General features: G+C 44.2%; 1 pseudogene; it reads right to left on the minus strand.

The window, feature by feature from the left end:
* Nucleotides 1-1,339: 1,339 nt before the first annotated feature.
* Nucleotides 1,340-6,630, minus strand: LOC123172471 (accelerated cell death 11-like; annotated as a pseudogene).
* Between the last annotated feature and the right edge of the window lie 2,497 nt (nucleotides 6,631-9,127).

Here is a 9,127-nt window from a genome sequence, read left to right on the forward strand (position 1 = left end):
CATATGGCTGGCTCTTATAGAAATTTTATTGATTATGCTCCTAATTTAAAGGGGCAAGGTGTGAAATTGGCTGATGGCTCCTCCCAAACTTTTTTGGGGCCAGGAACAGTTAAGTGTGGATCTAATATGTATCTTTCGTCTGTTCTGCATGTTCCCTTGTTCCTAATTAATCTGCTATTCATTAGTTGCATTACAGAAGAGCTTAATTGTGTTGCTATCTTCTTCCTATCATGGTGCTTATTTTCGGAACTTGGGATTGGAATAAGGCTTGGGATAGGGAGCACACGTGATGGCCTATATTACTTAGATGATAACATGTCACCTACTATTGCTGTTGTGTTGTCTCACTCTCCACTGGAGGAATTTCTTCTTCATCGCAGGCTGGGACATATGTCTTTTGTCACTCTAGGTCAGCTTTATCCAAAGCTTTATAAGAATATTAGCAACACTAGTGGAAAAAAGTGCTAGCCACAACTTTTGTTGGTGGAGAAAAGTACTCTCCACCACGATCAGATCAGACTCGTTTTAATTTCTTCTCAAGTTGGTTCTCAACTTCAGCCTTATAGATTTTAAAGTAGTGTAGAGCCTCATCCTTTGTATTTAACTAATACACATAGCAGAATCTAGTGGAATCATCAATCAAAGTTATGATTTATTTATTTTCACCTTTAGTCAACACACCATTATCTCATAGAAATCTGAATGTATGAGCTCTAATGGAGCCAGGTGTCTCTCCTTCGCAGGCTTATGAGGCTTACAAGGTTGCTTTGCTTGCACACATGTATGGCACTTAGGGCTTTTGGCTAAAGTGAAACTCGAGATTAAATCCATCTTAGCCAGCCACGTCATACAACCGAAATTTATGTGACAAAGTCGTGAATGCCAAATTTCATATTCGTACACATTAGAATGAATTTGGTTCACGATTTTATTATAGAAATCCCCCAGGGAAAGGTGGAACAAACCACCACAATCATATCCTTTCCCAACAAATATTCCATACCGAGATACGACTACTTTGTTGGACTCAAGTACTAACTTAAACCCTTCTTGACATAGAAGGGAGCCACTAAAGAGATTCTTCTTGATGGCGGGGACATGCTGCACGCTCTTCAGTTGTATGATCTTTCCCGAAGTAAAGTTTAGATCTACCATGCCAACACCATGAACAGAAGCAAGCAAGTTATTCCCCATCAGGATGGAACAATGTTGTGTGACCTAGTAAGAAGAAAACAAATACACATCAGCACACACATGAATATCTCCAGTGTCAACACCAATCGGTGGACTAACAAACAGAAAGTACGGTAAACAGATTACCATACCCAGATGCCACATCATTGTCGCTTAGAGTGACGTTGGCAGTCTTGGAGTCCTGACCTGGCTTCTTGTACTTGTTTGGGCACTTGTTTGCCCAGTGTTCCTCTGAACCACAAGTAAAGCAGCCATCTCTCTTTTTGTCTTTCTTTTTACCCTTCTTCTTAAAGGTAGTATTCTGCTGGACAAAATTCTTTCCCTTGAACTTGTGAGAATTCTTCTGCACCATACTGGCATTAGAAGAACCCTCTGCCCCTTTCACGTGTGACTCATTTGCTCTCGAGTTCTGCTCAACAGTTAGATGATCGATGACATCCTGAACAAAGAATTCACATTTTCAAGTGCTTGAGAGAGGTAGCAAAGTTACTACTTCCAGGAGGGAGTTTTGCAGTAATGCAACCCTTGACAAACTTGTCTGGTAACTCACACTTCAGGAGCTCCAGCTCCTTAGCTATGCATTGTATCTCATGGGCCTGGTCCAATACAGAACAATTATCAACCATTTTGTAATCATGGAACTGTTCCATAGCATACAACTCGTTCCAGCATCTGTTGCGCTAAATTTAGCTTCGAGCACATCCCTCAAATTCTGGGTAACGCGCATATGGAGATATGCGTCAACCAGCTTGTCTCCGATCATAGTAAGAACGGCTCCGATAAAGCTGGTGGTTGCCTTCCTAAACGCATTCTCCTGTTCAGGAGCAAACGTTAGCGTGGGAGACACACCTCCAACCAAGAACACGTTCAACGCGGTGAGCCACAAGGTGGTCCTAGTCTGCCAACGCTTAAAATGCATCCTGGTAAACTTTTCCGGTTTCAAAGTAACAGCAAAGCCATGAGTCGAAAAGTGCCTGAAATAAGGTTTTTGGATTGTTGGAAATATTAGCACTTTTCTGACTAATCTAATCCACGAGTAAGCAATAAACATGGCAAATACGGTATGCATCTCATACCGATGCCTAAGCATGTGAGCACGTACAGTACATAGAACTGAAACATCTATGAACAACATATATGTAGCTAGCACATGTATGAGTAAACGAGGGATGCACATATCATACCCTCCGGTTGGCCAGGCAAACGTGGCGGCGGCAGCAGCAGCCTTGGCATCGTCTGTGGCCTTCTTCTTGGCAGCGGCGTCTTCGACCATGGTGTTGATGCAGGGAAAGTAGAGGAAGCACCCGCGCGCACATCACGTCGTGACAAGGTGAGGTGAGGCAGGCGGTGGAGGAGGAGCGCGCGTATAAAGCTCCTATTCCCAAGCTCCAATAGCAAGTGGTAGAACAACTGTTATAAAGAGGTCTCACTCTTCTTACTCTAGCAGTATGGTACTAAACTTCTCACCTAACTTCTCACCACTTGGCATGCACATTCATGGGGCTTAGAGAATAACCAGAGATTATTGTTTTATACTAGTGGTTGGGGCGCCACCTGGTAGCACCTCTTGATGCGGGATTGGGCGCACTAATCAAGCTGACGTATTTGTTAACGTGTTGTCACTTAATTCAATAACATGATCTTTTCAACCAACTGAAAATGTCCAAATCTGAACCATGACAGTTGTACAAGCAATACAACAACTTACACCATCACTAAATGTCTAACTGATGGTAACCTAGAAGTACTATATGTCAAGGGAGTTGATCCCAAGTATGAAATCTCAAGGAGTCTTCTTCACAAATGAACAAAATATACATCCACAGAAAGCTAATAGAAGGAGCAATTAGCTAAGATCGAATGATAATAAGCTCTGAAAGAAAAATCAATCCTGCATGCATAAAAAGAAATTACAATCCCACATTTAACATTATTATACCAGTTTTAGAATACGCCTACAAACAATCAAATTTAAATTTGGCTGATTATAACTCTATGTTTTCTTTAATCCAATACTCGTCTTCAGAGATCATTATTAATTTTGGTAACCACTAACCACAAGTAAGCAGAGGCATCAGCTTCGTCGATCAATATTTTAGTTAATAAAGAAATGAAAAGGCTTAGTTTGCTCTCACCAAGAAATATCACAGTTCAAACCATGTTCACACACACCATCTAACCATGACTCTTGGTTCAGTTTTGATGAGGTGTGTACAGAGAAGATGGGGATTTGAGGCGCTCATCCAAATTGCCTCCAAACTGATCGATCTTCCCGACAAAAGATGGCCTCGAAATTGGTGGCACGCTGATCATCAGTTTTAGGCTGACCTTTTCAGGTAACAGCAGCAGCGCGTGGAAGAAAACCGACAGCACGCGCGTAGGGACATGGATCATCGGCTGAAATCTTGCCGTGTACGGCGGTTAGCTACCAGCGTATAAAAATATAGTACTTCCTGACAGAAAACAAAGTAGAAGGGTTTATTTAATCCCATACTGCTTACGGAGATGAAAGTTTGCCTGTTTAAAAGGAGAACCGTCTCATATCTTCTAAGATCTAGAGTACAGAAGTAGACAGAGGTCTCATGATGAGAAGTAGACTTGTAGAGTGCGCTGTGATCCAATTTATTTGACATGCCTAGGGCAAGGGGTCGAAAGAATTTGATCTTGGTTGGGCATATAATAATCTTTAGATAAGATGAGATCGGCTTCAGTGGAAGCACGCCTCTATTTTTATGGCCCGTCAGAGAGTCTGACGGGAATTGGAGGCACTCTATAAAAACGCCTCAAAATGGAGCGGCCGTGGCAATCTCTAGCAGTGTCGGCGTATGTCTATCCCGTCGCGACAGTCCTTAGCGTTTTTTAGGAATGCCTCGACAGGCTTTTGGAGGCGTTTTCAAAGCTTTCGAAGGCATTTTTGAGCGCCTCCTATTATCTACCGTGTTGTAGTGGTAGGCTTCGAGTAAAGTTTTTGGAGGTAGAGCGCCTAGAAGTTTCAATGCTTTCTAAGGCAACCAAAAAGCAATGTGATCTGATCATGTCAGCTAATTTTATGAGTTGCTTTCTTGGCATGGAAGTTCAATGTAATAACATGTGTAAACTAAAGAGAGATAAATCAGTGTTCTGGAGACGAAGACATACTCACCATCTTCATTCAGTTTCTTCAAGAGCTGCGACTTAGAAGGAAGGGCGTACATTCTAGCACATACTGCTTTCCTTATGGCCCAGCCATGGTGAAGAGCAAACACCTGAGCATAAGCCTTGGACGCTGCGTCCTTCATGGAGTTGCCTCTGAAACAAAAGAAAATGTGAGGATTCAGATAACATTTACTCAACAGGCATCTAAGAGTAGCAAACCAAAGGGTCGACAACATAACATAAGTTTTCTTTTATCACAACATATTATAAGTGACTTCACTATCCCATTTGCAACTTGAACTTACTCTGTGACCAATATCTACTCAAACAGAACTTTCACTGTATCAAAACCATGCTTAACCCTCAGTAGGTTCCATGTATGGCTCCCTGGCTGCCTGACACTGCCTTTCTGAATGTGATGCTCAACCATGGAGGGTAATGTTGAAATCGTCTTGGATATCTCCAGTAAATCATTAACCTACAACCACGTAAGACGAAGTAATCAGACAAGACCACCAAACAAAGCCTAGATGGCACCAAGTCAGTCATCAAGCAGGCATGAGTATGTGAGGTCTCTGTAACACAATAACATCTATAATCCGAAATGGCTGCACACTTGGTTTGCTAAGTAGTAGTACTAAAATAAGTGCAGAAGTAGATTGGAACTTCCAACACCTTAAGAGTACATCAGAACAAGCATATCAAAATATCAGAAAAAGACACTCTAATCCTTATGTGCACACAATAATTCCTGGTTTGATCAAGTTGAAAATTAATTTAGAGTTTTAGACCATCTAGGCCGAACCTCCTGGCCTTAAACAAGTCCAGGGGATTACCACGATTTAAAGCAGTAGTACTAACACAAGTGCAGAAGTGGATATTACTTTCTACATATGAAGCATACACCACAACAAGCATAGCAGAAAGTAGCAGAATTAGACAGTCCGATCCTGGTGAAGCACCCCATAATTGCTGCTTCATTCAGTTGAGAATTTGATTGGAATCATTCACCCAAACTTTCTAGCCTCAAACTAAAGTGTATTATTACAATTAACTTACCACATGGATCCACGGCTATCTGGGTGTAATTCAAAACGAACTTAAACATAACTTGCTAGCTGAATTTGGCTAAGAATTTGAGATTATTTCGCCTCAACCTCTCTCAGCTTTAAGCGGCTAACCAATGTCCCGGAAATCACCAGAAATTCAAATAGCGGGGTGGAGAGGGGGGCAGAGGAGCGGCCGCTTGCCTTTGGCAACGTAGTCCATCTCGGCGAACTTAAAGGCGATGCTGAGGGGCTGTGCAAGTGGACAAAGAGCTGTCCCCGGACGCGACGATGTGGCTGTCGTTCTGCTGCAGGAGAAGCAACAGCGTGCTCCGGACCGCCCAGACCATCCTACAGCACGACGCCGACAATACCAAAGTGTTATCGTAAGAAAAACTCGAGGTAATGTTTTAGGTCATAATTCTCGACAGATGGCATATAAGAAATTATGAATAGATCAATAACTCTTACAAAGAATAAATAGATCGTGCGAAACACACTGGATTCACCAATGATTAATTAAATATTCAAGTGGAGGTGGGACGGGAGAGGATGTCATACCTCAAAATCGGGGGAATCGACGGCTGCGATGATGGCAAGGAGGCGAGTCGTCCTGCCACCTGCCACGACGTGCCGTCGAACGAATCAGCTCTACCTCGTGCTCCTCCCGGAACTTCCCGCCGCCAATCCGCTCCGTCCCACCTCCTGCCTTCCTATGTTTCCCGCAGATCCGCCGCCCCCGCCGCTCGTATGCGCCTCCTTGAGCGAGGGGGTGGACAAGGAAGCAGAGAGAGGGGGAAGAGGAGGCGGCGGCTACGACTAGCGACACTGAGGAAGACGAGGAGGCGGCGTGCGGGGGAGGCGGAGACGAAGACGTGCGCATGCCTTCGTTGGTAAATCATCGATCGACGTGCCATGGCTCAGCGAGCGTCCTTTGCGCCACCGTTAATGGGTTGTATGGGCCTAAGCCCATCCATAATCCATCAGTTCATACAAGTAGAACTACTCGTCCTTCTATCTTTACCTCTTTACCTTACTAATAAACCAGCGACCGCTTCTGGTCGTACGTCGTCGGCGTTTTTTTAAAAAACTCCTTCCGTTTCTGGGAATTTGACCCGCAGTCCTATTTCTAAGTGGGTAACGTTTCACTTTTTGTAACGAAAAAAAATACCCAAACACACACGGGCTCGGGCTCGCGCTCACCTCCTCTCCCTCTCGCCCAGAAGTCCTCGCCGCCGCCGCCGCCACCACCCATGCCGACCGCTTCCGGCGAGTTCCGGCACCGCGCAACATGTACCCGAGCTCCCCACAGTCCGCGCCTCCCTCCCCCGCGGCCAGATTCTCCGCTCCCGGCATCTATCGCCCGCTCGCAGCCCCGCCCCCATGGCTAGGGTTTCGAGCAGGGCTTCGCCGGTGCATCTCCCGCTCGCCGTCTTCTCCTACCATGCCGGCCTCCCTTCGCTAGGCACCCTCGCACCTTTCGGCACCCTCGCACTGGGCATTCCTTTCTCTCCCCCTCACGGCTCCTCCCGTCGCCGAACTGGAGCACCAGCCGATTTGGGGCAGCAATGCCATGAGCTAACACCCCTGCGTGGGCTTGCTCAATCTGGGGCAGACGCGCCAGTTCTGGCGTGGAGAGAGGAGGAAGGTGAGACGGGAGGCCAAGGCAACGGCGAGATCCACGTCGAGCTGCCATGGCCATGACCTGATCCACGACGAGGTTAAATGGGGGCGGCTGCTTCCTAAAGGACGACGAAGCTCTCCAAGGGTGGGCCTTCTGTTCTCCCCGAGAATGATGTACCCGTGGCATGATTGCTCTTCATGTGTACGTGCTTGCTGTATTTACCTGCATCTGATGGTTCTTCCAATGTGCGTGTTTGAGAAATACACCTGCAGGTAATGGTTCTTCATGCTATGTGCCTGGTTCTTGTGTTGCTTCCAGGGCATAGAACTGCCTGCAATGATTCCTTGTGTGCTTTTGTTCCGAGTTCCTTAGCTTCTTTTGGTGGATTAGCTACTGTATAAAATAAAATAAGCAAGCAGTTCATATGGGTTGATTAGCTGATGCATGTGATGTGTATAAATGGATAATTGAGATGGGTGTGATTTATTATGGGATGTAGTCTGATTTCTAAGAAAAGGGTTTCTTCTTGGTTGAGAATAACGGAATTTGAGATGTACTGCTATGTGTTTGCTCTCCATCTTGGACCTTCTAAGCTGCACCTGGTAAAGTGTTGATAGGTTTGACGTAAGTATTTTGGACCTAACACATTTTTATCAATTGTTTCAGATTGACCCGGCGAAATACAAGAGCATCTCATCTAGATTTAGCGTTCTGCTAAAGGAGCAAGGAGCTAGGGGATTTTTCAGGGGATGGGTGCCTACCATGCTTGGTTACAGTGCTCAGGGGGCTTGCAAGTTTGGGTTCTACAAGTTCTTTAAGAAGACCTACTCAGATATGGTTGGGCCTGAGAATGCCGTGAAGTACATGACCCTATAATTTACCTTGTAGGGTCAGCTTCTGCTGAGGTAATTTTTGATATCGCTCTATGCCCCTTTGAAACTGTCATGGTCCGTGTGCAGACACAACCTGGATTTGCTTGTGGGTTGAGTGATGGGCTTCCCAAGTTCATCAAATCTGAGGGTGCTGCTGGGTAAGTAAATCTCCAGCCATCTTAACAACTTCATGATTTGCTTTACTTACCCTCATCCTATGCGCTCTAACTTATTGGTTAATAATGCCAGGCTTTACAAGGGAATTGCTCCTCTCTAGGGTCGGCAGATTCCTTACAAATGCTTTCTCTCATCATTCTGTTATAGTCTTCTAATTTGAATTGTCACTACTATGGTTGTTTCACAAACGTGGCCTGCTTTGGAACCAAATGCTCTAAAGCTGGTCCCCTGTTTCATCTAATCGGCCTGTTTGTTTTTCTTTGATACCAATTGGCGATGTTTAGTTACCTTTTCTTCTCCTATATGAGCAAACTACTATCCTATTGATGGCCAACCATGCTGATACTATTCTATATTAGTTTTACCATTTCTATTTGTTGCCTAGCTTACGGACATTATTCATCGACTCCTTAGAGTCATTCACTCCACAGTTTCGATGGAAGTTTTTAGCTAAAACTCCAAAATTCACTTTTCTTGCCAAAAGTAAATATGTTAGCCAGACATGAGATTACTGTATGTATGTCCATCCACACTTGCGCTGCAGCAGAAGAGAACAACTTAGCATATATGACCCACACAATAATAAAGAATAAAGAAAAGGATTAAATATTTTTATATAGTATAAATAATAAAGAAGCGTGACCCCAGACTGTTAAATATGTGATATATATCCAAAGGAGAGTGAAGATAGCTTTTTTGTTGTGCTGCCAACTGGGTTAACAAATTCAGATTATGTTATTGTTCTGTACAACAATACCTTGCTAAACGATGGACGTCCTCAGCGAAGAAAGCCATGTCCATGACCCTCTAAAGAAGAAAGAACACAAGCCATAAGAAACAAATGCACTTTCATATACTTAGTAGAAGTCGACTCCAAGTGAAAATGAGGAGTGCATAGCCGGTTACCATCTAAAGATATTGGCATCAGAAATCCTCAAACACCTCCTTGAACAGTTAAATTGCAGGACAAGTTTACATAGACTATTTTGTAAATTGCAATTACTGAATATGAGCACACGAGCAAACAACCAGACAGTAACGGCCTAATGGGCAGTGATTATTCATGAGTGTCATCCCAT

This window comes from Triticum aestivum, unplaced genomic scaffold, assembly GCF_018294505.1.
Source record: "Triticum aestivum cultivar Chinese Spring unplaced genomic scaffold, IWGSC CS RefSeq v2.1 scaffold97142, whole genome shotgun sequence".
Taxonomy (NCBI): domain Eukaryota; kingdom Viridiplantae; phylum Streptophyta; class Magnoliopsida; order Poales; family Poaceae; genus Triticum; species Triticum aestivum.